The sequence below is a fragment of the Magnolia sinica genome, chromosome 17, assembly GCF_029962835.1.
Source record: "Magnolia sinica isolate HGM2019 chromosome 17, MsV1, whole genome shotgun sequence".
Classification (NCBI taxonomy): Eukaryota; Viridiplantae; Streptophyta; class Magnoliopsida; order Magnoliales; family Magnoliaceae; genus Magnolia; species Magnolia sinica.
In genome coordinates this window covers 23207648-23231824 of record NC_080589.1, presented here as the reverse complement: position 1 = coordinate 23231824, position 24177 = coordinate 23207648, and the positions used below count along the sequence as shown (strand labels likewise).

The window sequence follows — 24177 nt, the reverse complement described above, 5'->3', positions numbered from 1 at the left end:
GGAAAGGAAACTAGGGATTCAGAGGACCACTTGTAGAGATCAGGGAGATCTTATGCCTGCATCAAAAACACAACTGAACTTAGAGTCCATCTTCATCCGATTGAAAGGTGTAACCATGAAAATTAACTAAACTTCCTTTAATATAGTTTTAAAAAGATGAAAGGTATATGAACTAGAATGGATTCCATCACCAAACCATGCCCAAGAGACAAAGTAAACAACAGAATTAAACTAATTACCAACTAATCAATCAATCAATGTATGAAGGTTAGGAAAGGTACCGTCATCCGACCATGCTTAGGAGACGATGGTGGACAAAAGGACTTCCTGACATCATAAACATAAAAAGGAAGGAACATGCTCAAAGCTATCGCAGACCCATTGTAATTTTAGTCACAATAGACCATTAAAAACTAAAAACATTCCCATAATCAGACAAATATCAAGTTCAATTCCATGTAAATAAAAAGCATAAGCACAGAGTTCTTCCCATCACACTACAAGCTTCACCTCTTAGCCCTAACTAAGAGGTTTAGCCAACCATGATTAGGCTAATTCTCAACAATCATATGAAAGAAAACATAAAAATAAAATAAATAAATAAAATCTCTAAAACAAACTCTCTTCTGTAGACGTCCAGCCCCAAGCCTTCGATCCCTGCCAAATGAAAATCCCCCCCTCTCTTCTCTCTTGTATTTTATACATGCCAAGGGCGGTGGAATGAAGTGCGTCCCAAGAGGCTGGAGTCGGTGGCCTCTTTTACGCAGATGAATCTGCATGCGTAAGGAAACGCAACTCACTTGCATTTGGCCTGAATCTTGGGATGATGGAGTAGCTGATTTCGAGATCTGAGACGTTCAGACTCCTTGGTGACGGAAGGCGGCCCCATAAGAAGACTTTGAATGGTTCAGATCAACGAACCGATCATGATCTTGATCGTGGAATGGCTTGGAAGTCTTAGTTTTCCCGGACGCGGAAAACAGGGCCTGCGCAAGGATGAGTTCGCTGTTGAAATCGGTGGGGCCCATTTCGATTTTGTTTTGAGAAATCCATTCTGTCCACCGGATTCCTTTCAAAATTATTGTCAGAAATGACTGCTTTTGGATTGCTTTTGATGCAGTCCTTTGATGTTTTGCTTCCGCCATCCATCCTGTGTTTGATCACGATCCTCGTGCGTATACGTGTATGGGGTCAAAATTCCACCTAGGTGAGGGTTTTGGTTACCTTCCGGGACGAATGAACGGTGTGGATTGTAGAAATGTGAGGAGAATGGGTCCCACTACACAAAACTCACGGACGGCGTCCGTCCACTGTTGTCTTTATGCAGGAAAGAGGTTTGAGTCGGTCAGCATGCGCTGACCAACTTTGGGAGATCCAGTGCGTGGCTAGTGAAAGCGTAATATGTACACGCATGTGTACATGTGGGGTCCACTGTGATATTTTTGAGACGTCTGCTCCATCCATCCGTCTTGCCATCTCATTTTAACCGTGGGGACCAAATTTGAAGTGTATCCTGATAGCAGGTGGGCCCCATATCACTGTTTTGGTGGCTGATCTGTCTGTTGGGCCATTTTCATAGGGATCCGAGGGTTGAAATTTGACGTGTATAGTTCATTTATGGTCCTCAGGCCACGTATGGAGTTTCGAGCCGATCAGATGGTGGGAACCCTGTGATCTTGCATTCTGGACATCTTTTAGGCCTATTTAAGATGAGTGGCTAGAATTTCTCTGATCTTTGGCATGTAAATCCTCGATCTTGGTCCCATGGAGCCCCATCCAATGCCTTGGTGATGCCTGAGCCTTAAATCCATGCTTTTAGCATCCTTTCCAGTCCACGCTCCTAGATTCACCTTGCATCACAAACACGATTAAAATAAACCGTTAAACGGTGTTATGTTCGTAAATCTAGGTAGTAATTGGGGTCTAATATGCAATATTCGACTCTCAACACAACCCTCGACCAACATTTTGCTAGTCCCAAGCAAAGTATGCGAAAAATAAGTTGAGAATTACAGGACAATTTATATGAACTCGATTGATTTTTGAAAAACAAATCAAATACTAGAATTTTAAGATTCATGAATGTTGGGCATTACTCTCTCCTGGCCTCACGCGCATGGTAAATTTCATAGTTAAGATCAAAGTATTATTCCACCAATTAGAAAAAATTCTAAACATTAGGATCCATGTGTGTATAGTCTAATCTCAGCTTATCATCATTAAAATTCACTTCTCGATCTCAGGATATCATTGGTAACCAACACGAGAATTACCAAAACTTGCCTCACAAATCATCTTTTCATTTTTTTATTTTTTATTTTTTATTTTTGTTTTTGATTTTTTTTCTAGTAAGAGTAACGCCAAGAAGGGGAATCAAATCCTCACCTACAAGGAGCAAACCTATGATGAAGATTGTACACCCAAATTTTTTCACATATCATTCATGGGGAATTAAGTCTAAACCTATAAGGAGCAAACCTATGGTGTAGACCATTCGCCCAATCCTTTCAATTTCTCAAGTTGGTTCCTTTTCAAGCTTAGTGATCACCAAATTAATCCTTCAATATCGAATGAAACCTTAATTTGTAAGCGAGATGTGACATGTAAAATTATAATTCAATCAATGTTTAAAACTTCTAATCTTGGATTAATAGTTCGAACTTAACTGTGAAATCTAACAAATAGTTGAATCCAAGAGTCATAAATTCCAACTTATCTTGTAATTCTAAATCCAAGATGGCCGTCAAAATCGCTTCGAATTCATACAAAATTTCAGAAAAATTTAAAAATTTTCACAATTTCTACTCAAGACCAAGAAAACACTGATTAGGAAACCTAATCTCCCACCCCCAACCTAAAATATACATTGTCCTCAATGTAAAAGAAATAAGCATGCAATGCACATGGGACAACGAAAATATAAGAGGAGTGATGGAAAGATAGTACCTGGACGAAAGAATCAAGAGGTTTTCCAAAGATATCTACATAAGAGCGGGTCAACACAAGAGAGAAACCAGCAAAAGTAAAATAAAAATAACAAAAATAAAATCCTACCTACACCACTTTCGCAGGTGCTCTCGATTACATTTAGCGTATGCAACAAGCCTTTAAACCCCTAAGTTGCCCCTAGTGGACGAGTTGTAGTCTCGTGAGGGTTTGCAGCAATGTTACCCACAAACATTGAACTAACTAACTAGGAAAATGAAACGGAATGAAAAGCTGGGTTAGCTCCCAGGAGTGCTAAGTTTACCGTCTATCCTAAAACAGTATAAAGGAAACTACCCTAGTCCTATGAAAACAGGAAACCTACCTATACCTCCATCAGACTAGGAGATCAATCCTGGTAAACAGGATCAGTCAGAGGTATGAACATGTCCTCTGAATCAAATTTCTCGACAAATGGCTTTAAGCGATGTCCATTTACTTTAAACTCCTTACCATTGTCATGATCTCTTATCTCAACGGCCCCATGCGGATACGCACTGACCATAATATAAGGGCCAATCCAACAAGATCGAAGCTTACCTGGAAAGAGATGTAATCGAGAATTATATAAAAGGACTTTCTGACCAGGTGTGAATGATTTTTGTAGAATACGTTGGTCATGAAATGCCTTCATTCTGTCCTTATAAATTCTCGAGTTCTCGTATGCATCGTTCCGGATTTCTTCGAGTTCATTCAACTGAAGTTTGCGTAGCGAGCTAGCGTTGTCCAGATTGAAATTCAATTTTTTTATTGCCCAGTAGGCTTTATGGTCCAACTCCACAGGAAAGTGGCAAGCCTTTCCATAGACAAGTCTAAAGGGAGACATTCCAATAGGGGTTTTAAACGCAGTACGGTAAGCCCATAAGGCATCAGTCAATCGGATTGACCAATCCTTACGGTCAGGGTTAACCATTTTCTCCAAAATGTGTTTGATCTCCCTATTGGAAATCTCAACTTGCCCACTTGTCTGTGGGTGATATGGGGTGCTCACCCTATGAGAGATATCATATTTCTTCATTAAACTGTCGAATGGCCTATTACAAAAGTGTGAGCCCCCATCACTAATGATAGCTTGAGGCGTTCCGAATCGGGAAAGGATATTCTCTTTTAGGAATTTAATGACCATGCGATGGTCATTATTCCGACATGAAATCGCTTCAACCCATTTAGTGACATAGTCTAAAGCGAGCAAAATATATAGATTTTCAAAAGATTGGGGGAATGGTCCCATGAAATCAATGCCCCAGTAATCAAATGCCTCGATGGTAAGAATGGGATTCAAGGGCATCATATTTCAATGGGACAACGCTCACAAGCTTTGCAAAACTCATGAGTGTCCCTGAACATAGTGGGCCAGTAAAAGCCACACTGCAAAATCTTGGCCATGGTCTTTTTAGTAGAAAAGTGACCACTACAGGCCTGTGAGTGACAAAAGGAGATGACACTCTGATGCTCATCGTCTGGCACACATTTCCTCAGGATTTGGTCTGAAAAATATTTAAACAAATAAGGATCATCTCAGAAAAAGTTACGTACCTTGGTGAAAAAATTCTTCTTATCTTGTGCAGTCCAATATGTCGGTATGGAACCTGTGGCAAGATAATTAGCAATATCAGCGAACCAAGGTGAATAAAAGACTCTGAACAATTGTTCATCAGGGAACATGTCATTGATATATATCATTTCAAGGGAATCAGAGGGATTAAGGCGAGAAAGATGGTCAGCCACTACATTCTCTACTCCCTTTTTATCTTTTATTTCTAGGTCAAATTCCTGGAGTAGGAGGATCCATCGTATCAGGCGGGGCTTAGCATCATTCTTAGACAGAAGATACTTGAGCGCCACATGATCAGTGTAAATAATGATCTTGGATCCAATCAAGTAGGACCGAAATTTGTCCAAAGCGAACACTACGGCCAAGAGTTCCTTTTCCGTAGTCGAATAGTTCACTTGGGCAGGATTTAGAGTCTTACTCGCATAATGAATAACGTAGGGTTTCTTATCTTTTCTCTGGCCTAGAACCGTCCCAAGAGAATAATCAGACGCGTCGCATATAAGTTCAAAAGGAATGCCCCAGTCGGGTGGTTGTATGATGGGTGCACTAGTCAACATGCCCTTAAGCTTAGTGAAAGCTTCCTGACATAGTTCAATCCACTCGTTTGGTGCATCCTTTTGAAGAAGATTACATAAAGGACGAGAGAGGAGACTAAAGTCCTTTATGAATCGCTTGTAAAATCCTGCGTGTCCTAAGAAGGATCGCACGTCTCTAATGTTCTTGGGTGGAGGTAGGTTAGAGATAAGATCGATTTTTGCCTTATCCACCTTGATTCCTTTGGATGAGATAATATGTCCAAGGATAATTTCCTTATGAACCATGAAATGGCACTTCTGCCAATTAATTACCAAGTTCTTTTCTTCACATCTTCTCAGCACACATTTAAGACCCTCCAAGCACTCGCTAAAAAATGAACCGAAAACAGAGAAATCGTCCATGAAGACCTCTAGATATTTCTCTACCATATCAGAAAAGATACTCATCATACATCGCTGAAAGGTGGCAGGGGCATTACATAATCCAAATGGCATCCTTCTATAGGCAAAGGTACCATAGGGATATGTAAATGTGGTCTTTTCCTGGTCCTCAGGGGCGATTTCAATCTGATTGTAGCCCGAATACCCATCAAGGAAACAGTAATAGGAATGACCAGCTAGTTTTTCCAAGATTTGATCAATGAAGGGCAAAGAAAAGTGGTCCTTCCTCGTGTTGGTATTCAGTTTCTTGTAGTCAATGCACATTCTCTAACCAGTAGTAACTCTAGTTGGCACGAGTTCATTATTGGCATTGGCTACGATGGTGATCTTGGACTTCTTAGGAACCACTTGAGTTGGACTCACCCATTGACTATCGGATATGGGGTATATGATACCCACATCTAATAGTTTAAGAACCTCGGCCTTAACCACTTTCCTCATATTTGGATTTAGTTTACGTTGTGATTGTTGATCAATCTTCACATTATCCTCAAGATATATGCAGTGAGTACAAATCGAGGGGTCGATTCCTTTGAGGTCCGCTATCGTCCATCCAAGGGGTCTCTTATACTCAATAAGATTAGATATGAGCATACTCTCTTGTTCTTTCTCCAGGTGGGTAGAGATCACCACCGGGTATGTCTCATCTTGACCTAAATAGACATATTTCAAATCAGAGGGCAAAGGTTTTAGGTCAAGCTTCGGCAGCTTGAGGTTAGACGGTAGAGGCATTACATCAGTTTGGGGCAACTCTTCAAATTGTGGCATCCACCGGTTAACTTCAAGTACCGGTGCAGTATCAAGCAAGGCACACATCTTCCTAATCATGTCATCATCAAAATCATGGGAGTGGGCCAAGCACGTCTCTAAAGGGTTAGAGGATAAGGTCAGAGGTGTCGTATCTTCCACTAAAGAGTCAATCATGTTAATGTCGTGGAAATTGTCATCATCCTCTAAGTTTCTGTCATTATTGAAAAAGATGTTTGACTCCAATGTCATATTCCCAAAGGACATAGTCATGACACCATTCCTGCAATTGATAATTGCATTTGAAGTGGCAAGGAATGGACGACCAAGAATGACAGGAATCTGAGTGCTCATGTTATTGATGGGTTCGGTGTCCAGGTTGATAAGATATACAAGGTAGTAAAATCTATCAACTTAGACCAACACATCCTCAATTATCCCTCTTGGTACATGAACAGAGCAATCAGCAAGTTGTAGTGTGGTTAGGGTGGGTTTTAATTCACCCAAACCTAACCGTTTGTATACAGAGTAGGGAATCAGATTGACGCTCACTCCTAAGTTAAGAAGTGCATGATCAATTCGAAGGTCCCCAATTACACATGATATGGTTGGGCTACCGGGATCTTTGAATTTCTGTGGCACGTCTTGCTTTAGGATGGCACTCACTTTCTCGGTCAAGAAGATTTTCTTTTGAATACTCTACCGTCGTTTGGTCGTGCATAAGTCTTTCAGGAATTTGGCATATAAAGGTATCTGTTTTACGACATCAAGTAGAGGAATGTTGACTTTCACTTGTTTCAACACCTCTAGGATATCCTAAGAGTTAGAGAGAGGTTTTGGTGCGACCAACCGTTGGGGAAATGGAGCAACTGGCTTTTCTAGAAGTTTCGGTTCTAATTTTTGTGGGGTCTCACTAGATCCATTATTGTTGTCCTCTTCTATTTCTTGAGGCTTTTCGGGCCTAACCGGGAGGGTTTTATCAATGATCTTCCCACTCCTAAGAGTGGTGATGGATTTAGCGTGCCCCATTTGATTTGAAGAGCTAGGATCACTTATCTCGTATTGCGGTTTAGGATTGGGGAGCGGTTATGCAGGAAGCATCCCCTTTTCTATAACCGTCATTCGTGAATCCATCTTTTTCTTAAAGTCTCGCATTGCCTGGGTCAGCTCTTGCATGAAATTTTGAACCGATTCTTCTTGAGGTTTCCCTTGATTTAGATTTTGATTGAAGAAACTTTGAGGGGTAGCAGTTTGTCCATTTCTCCAACTAAAGTTTAGATAATTTTTCCAACCAGGATTTACGTATTAGAGGTTGGTCCATTGAAAGGTCTTTGATAATCATTTACGGCATTAGATTGTTCATTCAACACTTCTCGAAAGGCGGGTATTATAGGACAATTTTCAGTTGTATGAATGTTGCAATCACAGATGCCGCAAACACTTTCATTAACCTTATCCTTCTTTCCTTCCTTGGCCTTAACTTTCCTTATGAGTATAGTCACTTTACACTTGAGATCATCCTCTTCTTTCAAGAGATACAATCCACCTTTCTCCTTTAATTGAGTCGGCCTAGACGTGGTGTTCGATTTTGGGTAATAATCCCATGATTGTGTTTTTTTAGCAAGACTATCGAGGTAATCCCATACCTCGTCGACATTTTTATTAATGAATTCTCCATTACACATTATCTCGACCATTTGGCGCATGGAAGATGTCAGTCCATCGTAGAAAAAATTTATAATGCACCACGTTTCAAAGCCGTGTTGTGGGCATGAACTAACCAAATCCTTGAACATTTCCCAACATTGGTAAAATGTTTCATCCTCCTTTTGGGTGAAGTTCATGATTGCTTTTCTAAGGGTAATCGTTTTATGATGTGGAAAGAATTTATTTATAAATTCCCTTTGCATATCATTCTATGTGCCAATGGATCTAGGATGCAGTGAATGTAACCACGTCTTAGCCTTCTCCTTTAAGGAAAAAGGAAAGAGTCTCAGCCTGACTATGTCCTCAGAAACATTTTGAAAATATAAAGTGACTATGATCTCATGAAGCTCTTTCAAATGTAGATATGGTTCTTCAGATTCAAGCCCATGGAACTTAAGAAGGAGTTGGATAACCCCTGGCTTGATGTCCATATGTCTTGTATTTTCAGGAAAAATCATGCATGAGGGCGTACTCACCCCCGCTAGTTGTAAATAATCTCGTAAAGTACGTGGTGGGGGTGCTTAATGCACCTCAATCTCATCCTGAATGTCCTCCACCCTAGGTTAGGGTAGAAGAGGTTGGTTTTCAGCCATCACTTCAATTAACTCAGGGGATTTCAAGTGGTGTTTAGTCCTACGATGGATAGTTAACCCCTCAACCAATCCTCCTTCAGTCAAGAGACGTCGAGTGTTGTCATGGGCCCACTTGGACATGAAACACTCACAACCCTCAATCAAATTCGAAACTTAATCCTACGAAAGGAAAAGAAAGTCTAAAAAGAAAGAGAGGGTTGGAAAGAAGTTACCAATTTAGAGTCCCTCAGTTAAAAACCTGCAAAAGAAAATAAAACAAGTCAGTTTTTAAAGAGAAGGTTTAAAATTAGAAAATCCTTAAAAAGAAAGATAGAAGTAAACTAGTTTCTAAAAGAAAAAATTCCTAAAAGAAAGTGGAAATTTCCAAAATAAATTAGGAAAGTCCTAAACTAGAAAGTAAGTTACTAAAAGGGATCTGAAAAATAGAAAGTAGAGAAAGAGCTTACCAAATTAGAAATTTCTATCTTAAAAGCCTACAAAATAGAAAAGTTAGTTTCTAAACAAAAATTCTACAAGTAGAAAATTTCTAAAAATAAATTAGGAAACAAAGTTAGATTCTAAAAGAGTTAGAATTAGAAAGTTACTAAAAATAAAAATAGAAAGTTAGTTTCTAAAAAGGAAACTTCCAGAATTAAAAAGTTTCTAAAATAGAAAATCTAAATCCAAAATTAGAAATTTTCTAAAAATAAAATAAAGGAAAGATGAGTTAGTTTCTAAAATTAGAAAGAGTTTCTAAAAAGGGAAATAACTAACCTAGTTTCTAAAAACAAAAGAGGAAAGTTTCTAAAAATAAACGATTTCCTAAAAATAGGAAAATACTAGAATTAGAAAATTTCTAAAATTCAAACCCTAATTCTAAAAATAGAAGAAGTAGAGGAATTAGAAAGGGATTACCAATTTAGAAGTTTATATCGGGATCCTACAAAATAGGAAAACAGGTTAGTTTCTAGAAATCAGAAAAGCCTAAACCTAAAGTTAGAAAAATTCTAATCTTAAAATATTCCTAAAACTAGTTAATTTTAGAAAACGAAACCGTTAGTCCCCGGCAACAGCGCCAAAAACTTGTTCACTCCCTAAGTATAGGGTTGTGATGTAGTAATAAACTCGGTGAGACCGTGGTCGAATCCCAAGGGACTGAAACTTTACGTAATCTGAAACTAAGTAAAACTAGAACAAGACTAAGATGAAATCTAAATCGACTGTAATTTGAGAAAATAATGGTGAAATAGGAAACTAAAATTATAGAATTCAGGGAAAGGAAACTAGGGATTCAGAGCATCCACTTGTAGAGATCAGGGAGATCTTATGCCTGCATCAAAAACTCAACTGAACTCAGACTCCATCTTCATCCGATTGAAAGGTGTAACCATAAAAATTAACTGAACTTCCTTTAATATAGTTTTAAAGAGTGAAAGGTATATAAATTAGAATGGATTCCATCACCAAACCATGCCCAGGAGACAAAGTAAACAACAGAATTAAACTAATTACCAACCAATCAATCAATCAATGTATGAAGGTTAGGAAAGGTACCGTCATCTGACCATGCCTAGGAGACGATGGTGGACAAAAGGACTTCCTGACATCATAAACATAAAAAGGAAAGAACATGCTCAAAGCTATCGCAGACCCATTGTAATTTTAGTCACAACAGACCATTAAAAACTAAAAACACTCCCATAATCAAACAAATATCAAGTTCAATTCCATGTAAATAAAAAGCATAAGCACAGAGTTCTTCCCATCACGCTACAAGCTTCACCTCTTAGCCCTAGCTAAGAGGTTTAGCCGACCATGATTAGGCTAATTCTCAACAATCATACAAAAGAAAACATGAAAATAAAACAAATAAAAAAAATCTCTAAAACAAACTCTCTTCTGTAGATGTCCAGCCCCAAGCCTTCGATCCCTGCCAATTGAAAATCCCCTCCTCTCTCTTCTCTCTTGTATTTTATACATGCCAGGGGCGGTGGAATGAAGTGCGTCCAAAGAGGCTGGAGTTGGTGGCCTCTTTTACGCAAATGAATCTGCATGCGCAAGGAAACGCAACTCACTTCCGTTTGGCCCGAATCTTGGGACGATGGAGTAGCTGATTTCGAGATCTGAGCCGTTCAGACTCCTTAGTGACGAAAGGCGGCCCCATAAGAAGACTTTGAACGGTTCAGATCAACGAACCGATCATGATCTTGATCGTGGAACGGCCTGGAAGTCTCGATTTTCCCAGACGTGGAAAACAGGGCCTGCGCAAGGATGGGTTCGCTATTAAAATTGGTGGGGCCCACTTCAATTTTGTTTTGAGAAATCCATTCCATCCACCGGATTCCTCTCAAAATTTTGGTCAGAAATGACTGCCTTTGGATTGCTTTTGATGCAGTCCTTTGATGTTTTGCTTCTGCCATCCATTCTGCGTTTGATCACGATCCTCGTGCGTATACGTGTATGGGGTCAAAATTCCACCTAGGTGAGGGTTTTAGTTACCTTCCGGACGAATGAACGGTGTGGATTGTAGAAATGTGAGCGGAATGGGTCCCACTACACAAAACTCACGGACGGCGTCCGTCCGCTGTTGTCTTTGCGCAGGAAAGAGGTTTGAGTCGGTCAGCGTGCGCTGACCGACTTTGGGAGATCCGGAGCGTGGCTAGTGAATGCGTAATATGTACACACATGTGTACATGTGGGGTCCAATGTGATCTTTTTGAGACATCTGCTCCATCCATCCATTTTGCCATCTCATTTTAACCGTGGGGACCAAATTTGAAGTGTATCCTGATAGCAGGTGAGCCCCATATCACTGTTTTGGTGGCTGATCTATCCGTTTGGCCATTTCCACAGGGATCCGAGGGTTGAAATTTGACGTGTACGGTTCATTTATGGTCCTCAGGCCATGTATGGAGTTTCGAGCCAATCAGATGGTGGGAAACCTATGATCTTGCATTCTGGACGTCTTTTAGGCCTGTTTAAGATGAGTGGCTGGAATTTCTCTGATTTTTAGCGTGTAAATCCTCGATCTTGGTCCCATGGAGCCCCGTCCAATGCCTTGGTGATGCCTGAGCGTTAAATCCATACTTTTAGCATCCTTTCCAATCCACGCTCTTAGATTCACCTTGCATCACAAACACGATTAAAATAAACCATTAAGCGGTGTTATGTTCGTAAATCCAGGTAGTAATTGGGGTCTAATATGCAATATTCGACCCTCAACAACATGTATACTAGAAACTCCCTGAATTATGCACAACGATGACTTGTGCCCCGATTACGAATGCGGATTATAACTACACATGCCTGATCCCCCTCACAATTACGAGTAGATCAACTTCTACTAGTTGGTATTGTATTTACACATTACACCCTTTTCGGATCGGCTAGCTAATCGGAACTTTCTTGGGCAACCCTTCTATTAGGTCAGCCCATGGGTAAGTTTGGCCCGACTAGCCAACCAAATGGCCATCCTTGTACGTTAACCATGTTTGTACACGCCTGCTTGAACGTGAGGCACCCTATATCCGTTGCACTCACTGACAACCATTTGTTGCGGCCCACAAGATTCATGAGCCAAGGATGGTGGTATGAGACACTATGCCCGAGCTATCAACCTACGTTGGGGTGACGAGCCTCCCCGTATTAACTGGGAGCAAAGACTCTATTTGTCTTAACCACCTTCATATAATTCTAGTGTTGGAAATGATGAACCCAAACGGGCCATGGGTCGCGAGAGCCACACGGCCACAACCGCCAGATCCGTGCAATTGGATTAGGGCATTGATCTGTCGGGGTATCTCGGTTTTCCCAAACTGCTGGATGAATGAACATAATTAATCAACTTGACTAACATTTACATTACATTGCATTAATTACTTTGGCGATTTGATAGTCATGGTTACACTGAGGGAGTGTTGGTCATTCGCGATCGTTAGATGTTGTCACTCGAGGGAGTGTTGTGGTGAAAAGTATGCATCATATCATTGAATCATGCATCTGCATTAACCAGAATATTTAGGATTCTGTGAATGTATGTCATTCACTAGATTTGTTCATGCGTATGATAATTTGTGTAACTTATTGTTAATGGTACCACTGAGTTAGCTGCTCACTCCTACTCTGGGACGATGTTTCAAAACACCAACCAGAACCTGACATAGATACAGGGATGATAGAGCTGGATGCGCTAGAGGATGTCAGTGTGGACGAGGAGGAGGAGCGGGCGTATTACCGGACCTTCGGCGGCTCCTTCTAGCTTATGTATGGATGACCGCAGGGTATAAGCTATGGCCCTAGTCATTTTGGGACACTTGTATGGGTGGGACTAGTTCCTTGTGCTGATTTTTTTTTAATGTATTTTGGATATTCTACATAATTAGCGGCACTTGTTACTGTTTTATGACTTACTTATGCTTCATGGTTTGCTAAACTCCACATGGCTTATGAGATAATCTAAATGTAATTGAAATCTGAAGCCCATTAGGGCATACGTGGCACCTAGGAATTCGGGAGCCGAGTTCCTACTCGGCCCTTGAAATTCGGGGCGTTACAACATTATAAAGGACTTTGTTAGCAAAGAACAATTGAATTGCATTAATTGCCTTTTGATTAAGTTCATCCTAATCTTCTCCTTTCATCGATTTAAAACGTTTCACTTTATTAATGAGTGCTTGCTACAACCCTTGATGAATTAAGAGGGCTTTCATCTTCAACCTTTATAATTTAAAATTATTTTTATGTGTGAATTTTCTTGTCTCAAACTTCACATTCGATCCCCTCGATGTCATGTCTCATATTCTATCTGAAAACCCAACGTCCGCTCTGATGCCACTTTTTAGGGATGCAACAAGCCTTAACATGACTTGTCTAATGTGGAATCAACCTCAGACAGAATCACACAACACAATAGAGAAAGAAAAATTCAAGCAACCACAAAGAACACGCAAATTTTATGTGAAAAAACCATTGGAGGAAAAAAAAAAAAAAAAAACTATGGCACCAAGCGATAAAAAATCCACTATAAACAGAAAGTTACAAGAGATCAAACAACTTATAGATGAGAAACCCTAGCTTCTCCCTCAAAACCCTTGAAAACGTGTTAAGCTTCTTTTGTTATACCCTAATTGTGTAATTAGAAGCCTATTTATCCACTTTTGTACAAAATTAGAAACAAAACCCCACTATGCATTTCGCTTAGTCGCACCTTCGGTCAATGGAGACATTAACGGTCTCTCGGTCAACTGAAATGGATCTCAGTCGACCAAAAATATCGCAACGTGCTTCTGTAGACCCAAGAATTCCTTGGTTGATTGAACAACATTGCATCAGATTAAAGGCACTATATTAACAAATATGTCATGATATTATAAATAATTGGATAGTCTAGAAACTTGGTTGATTTATTACCAACCATAGATTAGTTCACTTAAATGTCACTTGATTAGTGAATGTTAACATGGAGCTTGACACTCCCCTAAAATGGCCTTCACGCACCAAATGGTAGTCCAACACCTACCAAAATCAACTCTAGATCACTTGCGCTAATGGGCTCTCCCCAAAATCCCAATCTAAGGACCGGTTCACTCACAAGCACAGAACACCCAGAGTTAGACTACCAAGGCATAGGCGTTAATGCTAGAGCGAATGGATTCTGCATATCTCACTGACAAATCAGGAGGTGTCACGTCTCTACCACGTCTTATACAAAAAATATGAGCCCCGTTAGCGTATAAATACTCCAACGTTTATTTTGAGGAAGGATAATTTCAGTAACATTCGGAGTGCTCTCTGAACTAAGAAATTTTAGGTATAGACACTCGTTAAGGTGAGCTTTACATACCTAAATACTCCCATTCCCCACTAGGTAGGCCTAATGCCAAATGCTAGGTCTCCCAAGGGAAGCCATGGCACTAGACGTCAGGCTCCCAAGGAGTAGAAGTCTGCACCCAAGCGCAAACCTATTGTACCACATGCACTAGAATGCAAAGCACCTTTACGGTCATTGACGCAATGACTTGAGACCATTCTCTCACTCAGCCTGACTCCCTGTACCCAAGCACAACCAACCAAAGATTCATTGTAAGACATGGAACGTCCTATCATCGGATGATATGCGCCAACGTCCGGCCTCTTTTTTCATCTCTGACATGTGAGCCCCATGGTATTGTTAGATTGATTATGCTTGTGCACGTTAAGGCTATCACGAATATTCCAAATTGGTTAATGTTCTAAACATTTTAAAGACAAATGACCATAGATAAGAATTCTTTATCCTATGTAATGGAATAGCTCTTCTGATTTTACCTTTCAATAAAAGATTTTCCCTAAAGATGTAATCAACGGTTTATACCAAACCACAACATGGAATGTATCTGATTCTCAGATTACTGAAAGCCTCTTAATATAACATATTTGAATTTATATCCTAACAATGGAGTCATTCATCATTAACATTAATCTAATATCAATCCTCAATGATGTAAAGCGGGCCACAAACCTATTCGTAACACATCTAGATCGAAAGAAGCCCGAATGACAGTGGACATAGTCTGTTAGATACAGGCCCAATCCTACATGGGACATTCCTTAACTGGACCCGGCGCCTCTGGATCGAAAAAATTCATTCTAGATAGGGAGAAATTGATGTTCAAAGTGCAAACCGTAAATCTGACGTAATTTTTTAACCGGATATCATTATGGGACACACAACTTATGAATTTTCACTGGAATAGGTCATTCGTGGTCAACTAACCTGCATAAGAGGGTCATGTCGCTCTGTTTGGTCAAAAAAACACTACCTTCCAATTCAAAATTCTAGTTTTAAAAAAGAACTCACTACTTTTAGTAAGTTTCAAGTTGGATGTATCTACTTCGTTTTAGAGTTTTACCACATACAATCTTTTTAGGAATTGCTTATAATCATACCATGAACCATCCAATATGATTCGATTAGTATTTTCTATTTTTAGTAAAATTTACTATTTCAGGTAAGTCTCAATTTAGTCAAATTAGGCTTTTAGTTAGAGTTTACTTTTTTCCTTTAAGTGATATAATCGAAAATTTGGAGCATTATTGATTAATAAAATTTCAATTTTTCATTTTTTTTCTTGTATATTCAAAGTTTTACACACTTGAGATAGATAGTGATCTTCCTCATCAAACCCTTTCTCCATCAATCAACTTACAAAAGACATTTTATTGAAATTAATGGACTAACTTGATTCTTAAATTACACAATCTTTGTAGGTGTACGTTTCTAATCATGGATTGGATATTTTGCCATTACATAGTGTTGGCACGTGGTGGCATGCGCATCAACTAAATTGTACACACATTTGGTATGATACTTTTAATTTTAAACTATTACATATCAAGTCAAGCTAGTGTCTAGTCTTGGAGTCAATCCAACTTAGCTGAGCACTGAATTAGGTAGACATATTGCGTTTCAATATTGAGGTGATGGGTTCAACGATGCGATACGAGTGCATGTGAGGGTACGAGAAAAAAAAAAAGACTTTCAAGCCCAAAAATACACAGGACTGGCATATGGCCCAAAGCCTAACCTCATCCATGACCAATCCGACCCATTGACAGCTGTACTTCATAGAACATCATATTTTTGTATGTATCATGCCACATTCAGTGGTCATGAGTTGGCCACGTATCATGCTTGGGAATCAAAGACAATCTATTGGACGGTCTTTAATGGGCACGTGTCATCCTCCCAATCTCACATCTCACCATCATTCATGTAATGGGAAGAGATCTTTAGCGTAAGTTCACATGGTAACCATAAGGCCACGTCTCATGGTATTTTCTCAGGTTCCTGAATCACCCACAGAGTCTAACCACCATACCTGCTTTCACACGTGCCAATGAGGGTACCAAACATGTGCCATACATGCCCACTAATGTAATGGCTTTGATCTTTGGGTTTGGACATCTATGTGATTGGGCCCACCTGATGGACGGTTAAATGTTCTAAATGTGTGCTATCTTGAAAACCAAGTCCTCAAGATGCCAAAAAAGGGCACCATCCTGTTACAAGGGTTTGAAATTGGTTCCGGCTGGGTTCGCTGCTGAAATCAGGTTATGTCGGGTGTTCTGGGCCATTTTGGACGAATCGGACCGATATGGCCATGTGGTCCATGGATAAAACCCATCAATGCCGCGCATTTCATACTGATTTTGGACGATGCCTTTCATATTATAGCACATGAATTATATAGTTAGGCATAGTGATGTAGAACGGATCATGACGAATTTATGAAGGAAATCAAGTAAATAGGGTTAGGGCTAAAATTGCTTAACATGAATTATAGTTTCGGACTATTGTCACTTCTCAATCAGTTATTAGGATCATTATTGTAATATGTCATCAGAAAGCTATCAACAAGTCCTATGACCTAACTAATTAACCAAATGCCATTGGCTTTGAAAGGTTTCACAAAATAAAGTCATTTAGGGTTTAAATTTCTTTACCATTTTTAGTAAGTTTTGCATTGTTTTAGGGTTTCAAGAGTTCAATCTTATATCTAAGACCTTATTTCGGTCATCCAAGGATGTTTAACAAGTTCAAGTCATTTTAGACTTCTTAAGTATTTTTAATAAATTTAATATTTTATATTGAATTAAGAGTTTTTTAACACCTTAGCACATTTAAGTTATATAGTATATTTCAAAGAATAATTTATTATTACGGTTACCAATTTTATTTTCATTTTCAAAGATTTTTATAGATTCAAAGCTTATCTTAGAAGGATAAAAATAACGACCCACATACTATATTATATACAACCAAGGAATCCAAACCACGAAGTATTACTACACAGGTCTCTACGTAGCAATAACTCCATTTTCTAAATATATCGATATTAATGAGTGTAGTTTTGATGTATTCATTCTTATTCATATTCCTTTTTGAAAGGAATTCCATCACATTATCTGTACTAATTTGGAAATTGTATATAAGAAAATTATCCAATATTACAATACTTATTTCACTACAAGATATAACGCTTTTACCGACGACGTTTTTGCCGATGAAAAAAATTTCGTCGGTAAAAGTATTTTTTTATCGACGAAAATGTCGGTAAAACAACACTTTTACTGACAAATTTTTTTTTCGTCGGTAATAATGTTTTTACTGACGAAAATTTTCGTTGGTAAAACAATTATAATTTCTAAGATAGAACATTTTCGCGCTATTTTGAAAACTTAGCGGTAAAAGTTTTACCGACGAATATTTTCATCGGTAAAAAGAACAAAACCACTTTTACCAACGAAAATTTTCATCATTAAAATTATTATAATTTTTAAGATAGAAAATCTTCGCGCTATTTTGGAAACTTCGCGGTAAGACTTTTACCGACGAAAATTTTCGTCGGTAAAAAGCACAAACCTACTTTTACTGACAAAACTTTTCGTCGGTAAAACTATTATAATTTTTAAGATAGAAAATTTTCGTGCTATTTTCAAAACTTCGAGATAAGACTTATACTGACAAAAATTTTCATTGGTAAAAAGCACAAACTCATTGTTATCGATGAAAATTTTCACAGGTAAAAAGTGTTATATTTTTCACTTAGAAAATTTTCGCCCTGAGTTTTACTGACGAACTAAAACCGTCAGGAATAATATTTTTACTGACGAAACTTTTCGTCGGTAAAAGTGTTATATTTTTCACCTTATAAAATTTTGGCGCTGAGTTTTACCGACAAACTAAAGCCGTCGGGAATAATGTTTTTACCGACGACAATTTTTGTTGGTAAAAGTGTTATAGTTTTCACTTAGAAAATTTTTGCCCTAAGTTTTACCAATGAATTAAAGCCATCGGGAATAATGTTTTTACCAACGAAAAGTTTCGTTGGTAAAACTGTTATATTTTTCACCTTATAAAATTTTGGCGCTGAGTTTTACCGACGAACTAAAACCATCGAGAATAATGTTTTTACCGATGAAAATAATCGTTGGTTAAAGTGTTATATTTTCACTTAAAAAATTTTCGCCCTGAGTTTTACCAACAAACTAAAACCGTTGGGAATAATGTTTTTACCGACGAAAATTTTCGTCGGTAAAAGTGTTATATTTTTAACTTAGATAATTTTGGCACTATTTTGAAAACTTTCGCGGTAAGAGTTTTACCGATGAAAATTTTTGTCGGTAAAAACATCTTTCCCACAAAAAAACCACTTTTGCCGACGAACATTTTCATTGGTAAAAGTGTTATATTTTTAACGTAGAAAATTTTGGCATGGAGTTTGTCCGACGAAAATTTTTGTCAATAAAACTCGTCCTGATATAAAAAACATAGGGGCTATATGAAAAGAGAAGTGGTCTATATAAGAACAAACTAATTAATTCAACAATCCATGAATTTGCATCAAGGGGTCTCCATGTGGAAAATAAACTCATTAATTCAACAATCCATGAATTCATAAAAAGAGATCTGTATAAAATAAATGCTATTACATATCTTTGCCAAAAAAAATATAATTACTAATTTAGATTAAAACAATGTTGCTTCTTTATCTAACAAATGCTCTCTTGGTCTAAAAGTCTGCTTCTAATGTTTTCCTAATAATATCTAAGAGCATATAAAGATTCTAACCTAGTAAGTAAATGGAAAATAATTAAAAAAATGTTAACATAAATTAAATTTATAAGGCTACTCATAAAATTAATATACTAAACTCATTGATGTACAGCTACTCATAAAACTAATATACTGAACTCATTGATTTGCTTAACTTGGACAATACAAGCTAATCCCACATAACAAGCTGAGAATCCGAAACTATGACAGAGGCCTGATCTACTTCTAAAGTATCTACACCCCAATTCATTACACGTTTCAACAGAAAACACAAGATATTCACATTCATACCCATCGTTAGATTCCCCATTGATGACATGCACACAATTCTAGGATATAATGTTTTTAAACTATACATTTTGAAAAGAATATGTCACGCCACAAACCCGGAAATCGGATTCACAGGAATCCCGATCGCCGGATCCGGTGCCGACAGCCTCCGTAGTACCCCATTCTCAGCTCCCAGCGCCCATATGCCAGGTTCCGATCCTGGGATCTTATAAGGAGGATTTTCCAACGTACATTTATCTCGTAAGAAGCATAACCACAATTTACCCAAATCACAAAGGCAACATCATCATCACATATCCACTAATATAAACATTTGAATACAATGCTGAAAGGGAAATACATATGTCAAAATCAAAGCTCCAGAAGTCAGTTACATGCTCCAAACTCCACGCTGTTGCAACCTAACATCACCTGCACGCATCTATCGTGCATAAGGTCATAGAAAACTTAGAGGGTGGTGTAAGTGTGTGCACAAGATAAGTGTCAAGTATTCAATACAATGCTATAATCATACAATATCGAAAATACTGGTCAGATCATGAATCATACGATATCAGAGTACCCAATACAGATCAGTTATATAAGAGAGGAGTCATAAAGAGCTAAATATCAGATGCCAGGGATGCAATGCAATATACAATTCCTGATGAGTTCATGAATACCATCAGCAGTATCTAGACCATATATATATAGAAACATAGTAACTCAAAATGTCATATGTCGCGGATGTAATGCAATATGCAGTGTGAATGGAATGACCATGCTGGAGTGTGAAGTCGGGATGATGGTACATAGTATCGCAAGCTATGGGGTCCATCACAAGGGACTTCTATCCAAACTAGTCCCATACCTAATTTGGATAGTCAGACTCAATGTGGTAAACTCCTGATCTTAAGTTAGTGTCGCGCCCCAACCGAAATCCTGGCCATTGCGATACATGTAACAAATAGTTACCCACCACCAGCCCGAGTGGATAGTGAATGAATGAATGAGTATGCAACTCCTACTCCATAAATCAGTATTGTACATCTCTGGGATCATCACCGGGGTCTAGTACACTCCAAACTAGCTACCGCCCCTTCAGGCCATGTAACCCAGTGAGTGGAAAAGACCTCACTACCCGTCTGCCAGTAGTATACCAATGCCTACCCGGCTCGTCAATAGCGGACCCATTTAGGAGTTGGTCAGACTCAGCCTAGCTATGCCTACTCCCTCAGGCGGGTAAGGCCACACCCCCTCCCAATCGACCACGACACAGTGGGAGACGCGACCTACTGGTATACGGCCCTCATGTGCTCATATATATCCACTCGGTCTCGACGTTGGGGCATCCTCTAGTACCAAGAGGGTCTAAGAATTTTCACCTAGGGTCATCTATGACAGCCCGATGCTAATAACAGATTTTTGGTGTCTCATCTGGCCATCCACGATATGCCTATGGAGGCTACGGCCCTGATGTCACTAAGACGTACAGTAATAACAACACACAATGTAAGGTACATGAGTCATACAATCTAGTCATGCATCAATCCTGCACATACCGTGCGCTCATGTGATATAACTTCTGCCTATCTGCGAGTCTCATAACAACCTGCCTAATGTCATATGCAATGGTCAACCATATCTCATAACAAATATGCAGATGATGCGTATGGGCATGTATCATGATGCTATGTTGTCACATACTCATAATCGGTATTAGTAATCGACATCAATAATCGACCTCGACAACGTGGACATTTAACTAACATTGCCCCCAAAGAATGACCCACATAGAGCCTAATATATAGTGGACCCATGGCCTTACATAAGGGCAAAAAATACAACACCATCGGCCACTCAAGAGGTTATTATGATGGGCCTTTTACATTGGCCTAACATACATCACAATGGGCTCCATAGCCTGGCCCTCCAAATGCACCATAATGGGCCTCATATAATCATAATGGGCCACGTCACATGGGCTGCATCACATGGGCCTATATACATCGGATGGGCCACGTCCCATGGGCCCTGAATACATCACCATGAGCCACAACCCATGGGCCCCAAACACATCGCAATAGCCCTCTCACACAGGTCCATTATGCATCACATCAAGGTGGGCCTCAATGGATGGCCATAAATACGTCACATTGGGCCTCATATACATCAAGTGGGTCACATCATATGGGCCACATATACACCACAATGGGCCTCTAACACGGGCCTAATATACATCACAAAGGGCCACATCCTATGAGCCTTATATACATTACATTAGGCCTCGACAATCGGAATTGACCTCGATAATCAGAATCGACCTGATGATCGGCCTCAACAATTGGAATTGACCTCGATAATTGGAATCGGCCTCGACCAAATGGAATCGGCCTTGATAATTAGAATCGGCCTCGACCAAACGGAATCGGCCTCAATAATAGAATCGGCCTTAATAAACAGCTTCGACAATCTGACTTGACCTCTACAATCGGAATCGAAATTGGCCTCGACAATCCGACTCGACCTCGACAATCGGCACCAATGATTGATAATCGGCAATCAGCATCGATAATCGGCACCAATAATCAACATGTAAACAAGGCGAGGTCCATAAAGGAACAACCGATCAACCATAATATAAGGATCAACCCTCGGCCGAGGTTATATCAAATCCGATAGCGTGAAACCATCCATTTATGGCGAATGAGGCCCACTTATCTGGGTTAACCCATAAGAGAATTATGAGAATGAGCCTAACAAGGCCTAAGGGAAGGTCACAATGTGGACATCCAACCATCATTGCCCATCAATGTGGACATTTAACCAACATTGCTCCCAAGGAGTGGCCTACATAGGGCCAAACATATAGTGGGCCCATGGCCTCACATACAATCATGATGGGCCTCATTTACATTATATCGGTCTCGTCATATGGGCCAACATAATCACATCGGGCCTTGAATACACAATAGGTGGGCCTTGCACCTGGGCCTCAAATATATCATATGGGCCTCATCGCACGGGCCTCAATACTAAGCCTCATATATCAAGTGGGCCTAACAATACAAGCGGGTGGGCCCCGCCCATGGGCCAAAATATATCGTGATGGGCTGCACCAATGGGCTTCATGTATATTAAATCAGGCCGCACCAATGGGCCTCATGTATATCAAATCGGGCCGCGTCAATGGGCCAAATCAAATGGACCGATTCAAATGGGCCGAATCAATGGGTTGAATCAAATAGGCCGAATCAATTGGACCTATGAAATGGGCCGATATAAATGGGCCGAATCAAGTGGGCCGCACCGCTACACCAATCATCTATTATTAGGGATCATTTTAGAGTATTATAAAAAAAAATGAATCATATCAAAAGATCAACTGGACCATACCACAAATGGCAGTGGAGGTAATGTTTTCCACTATTTAGACCAAATAGGGCCACCACAACATCTATTTCCACCCTATCTGTTCATAAGGTCACAAGACTTGGCTAAAGAGGAAAAACAATTATCATTTGATCCATAACTTTTTGAGATTCTTGAAAGAGTTCAATGGTGGACGTTTAAACCCACTGCTGCTGTGGTGTGGTCCACTTGATAACTGGATCTGTCTTATTTTTAGTCTCAAGCTGTGAGACGAGGTGGTCCAAAATAGATGGATGGTTTGGATGTAATACAAACATCAGGGGTGAGGTCCACGTACGTGGCCCACCAGAGGACTAAATCTGCTTCATTTTCGTCTTGAGCCAAAGATGAGCTCGCCAGATGAATGGACGGCATAGATACAAAAATACATCACAGTGGACTCCACCTGTCCAGCTTGCTGGACGGCGTGGATATAAACATACATCACGGTGGACTCCACCTGTCCAACTGATGAATAGACGGCGTGAATATAAACATAAATCACGGTGGACTCCACCCATCTAGATAGTTGGACGGCGTGGATACAAACATACATCAGTGGTGGGTCCCATGCACGTGGCCCACCTTACATATAATATAATATAATATAATATATCATATTATAATATAATATAATATATATAAATTATAAAGAGCCACCGTCCAACCCCTGGATGTTCTGGACGGTGGAGATCTCATACATATTTACATGGTGGGTCCACACGTGTGGCCCACCTCATATCATGATAATATATATTATAATAATAATATATAACATATATAACATATATCATGTATATAAAATACATGTCCAGTGTCCAGGAGATCTAGACGCTCTGGACGGTGTGGATTAATCCACATCAATATGAGGGTGGGCCCCGCCATCCTAACCCCTGGACGGTGTGGAGCTAATGCATATCCCATGATGGTTCCACACGTGTGGCCCACATCGGCCTCGGATCAAACTGATACTTGTGTTTTCCTTCGATCAAGCCCGTCCAAATGGATTGCCATGTGGACCACTCGGTGGACGGCATGGATGAAATACTTCATGATAGGCCACACACACCATTTATACAAGAGAGAGAGAGAGAGAGAGAGAGAAATAGTGAGATAGAGGGACCCCGCCACTATGGGCCTCTCTTTACATTGCATACATCAATGTGGATCTCACAACAAGTGGGTCCAAAACTTGAAATCAATGGTGGATCACCCACCTATATCACTCCTTCTTTAGCTCCTTGGTCTTGTATACTCCTTGCCTTCACTTTTGATGGAGGTTGATGGTGATTGGAAGGTTGAGATGGGAGATGAGAAGGTGGGCCACACTTAGCATTTGGGAGAGAGGAGCTTAGA

The 24177-nt window shown here is 39.6% G+C and overlaps 1 non-coding gene across 1 annotated transcript; it reads left to right on the top strand.

Annotated features, from left to right (window-relative positions):
• The first annotated feature begins 8019 nt into the window (after positions 1–8019).
• LOC131232107 (small nucleolar RNA R71) lies at positions 8020–8126 on the top strand. Its single transcript, XR_009164710.1, has one exon. It is a non-coding gene; the product is annotated as a small nucleolar RNA R71 (small nucleolar RNA).
• The last annotated feature ends 16051 nt before the right edge of the window (positions 8127–24177 follow it).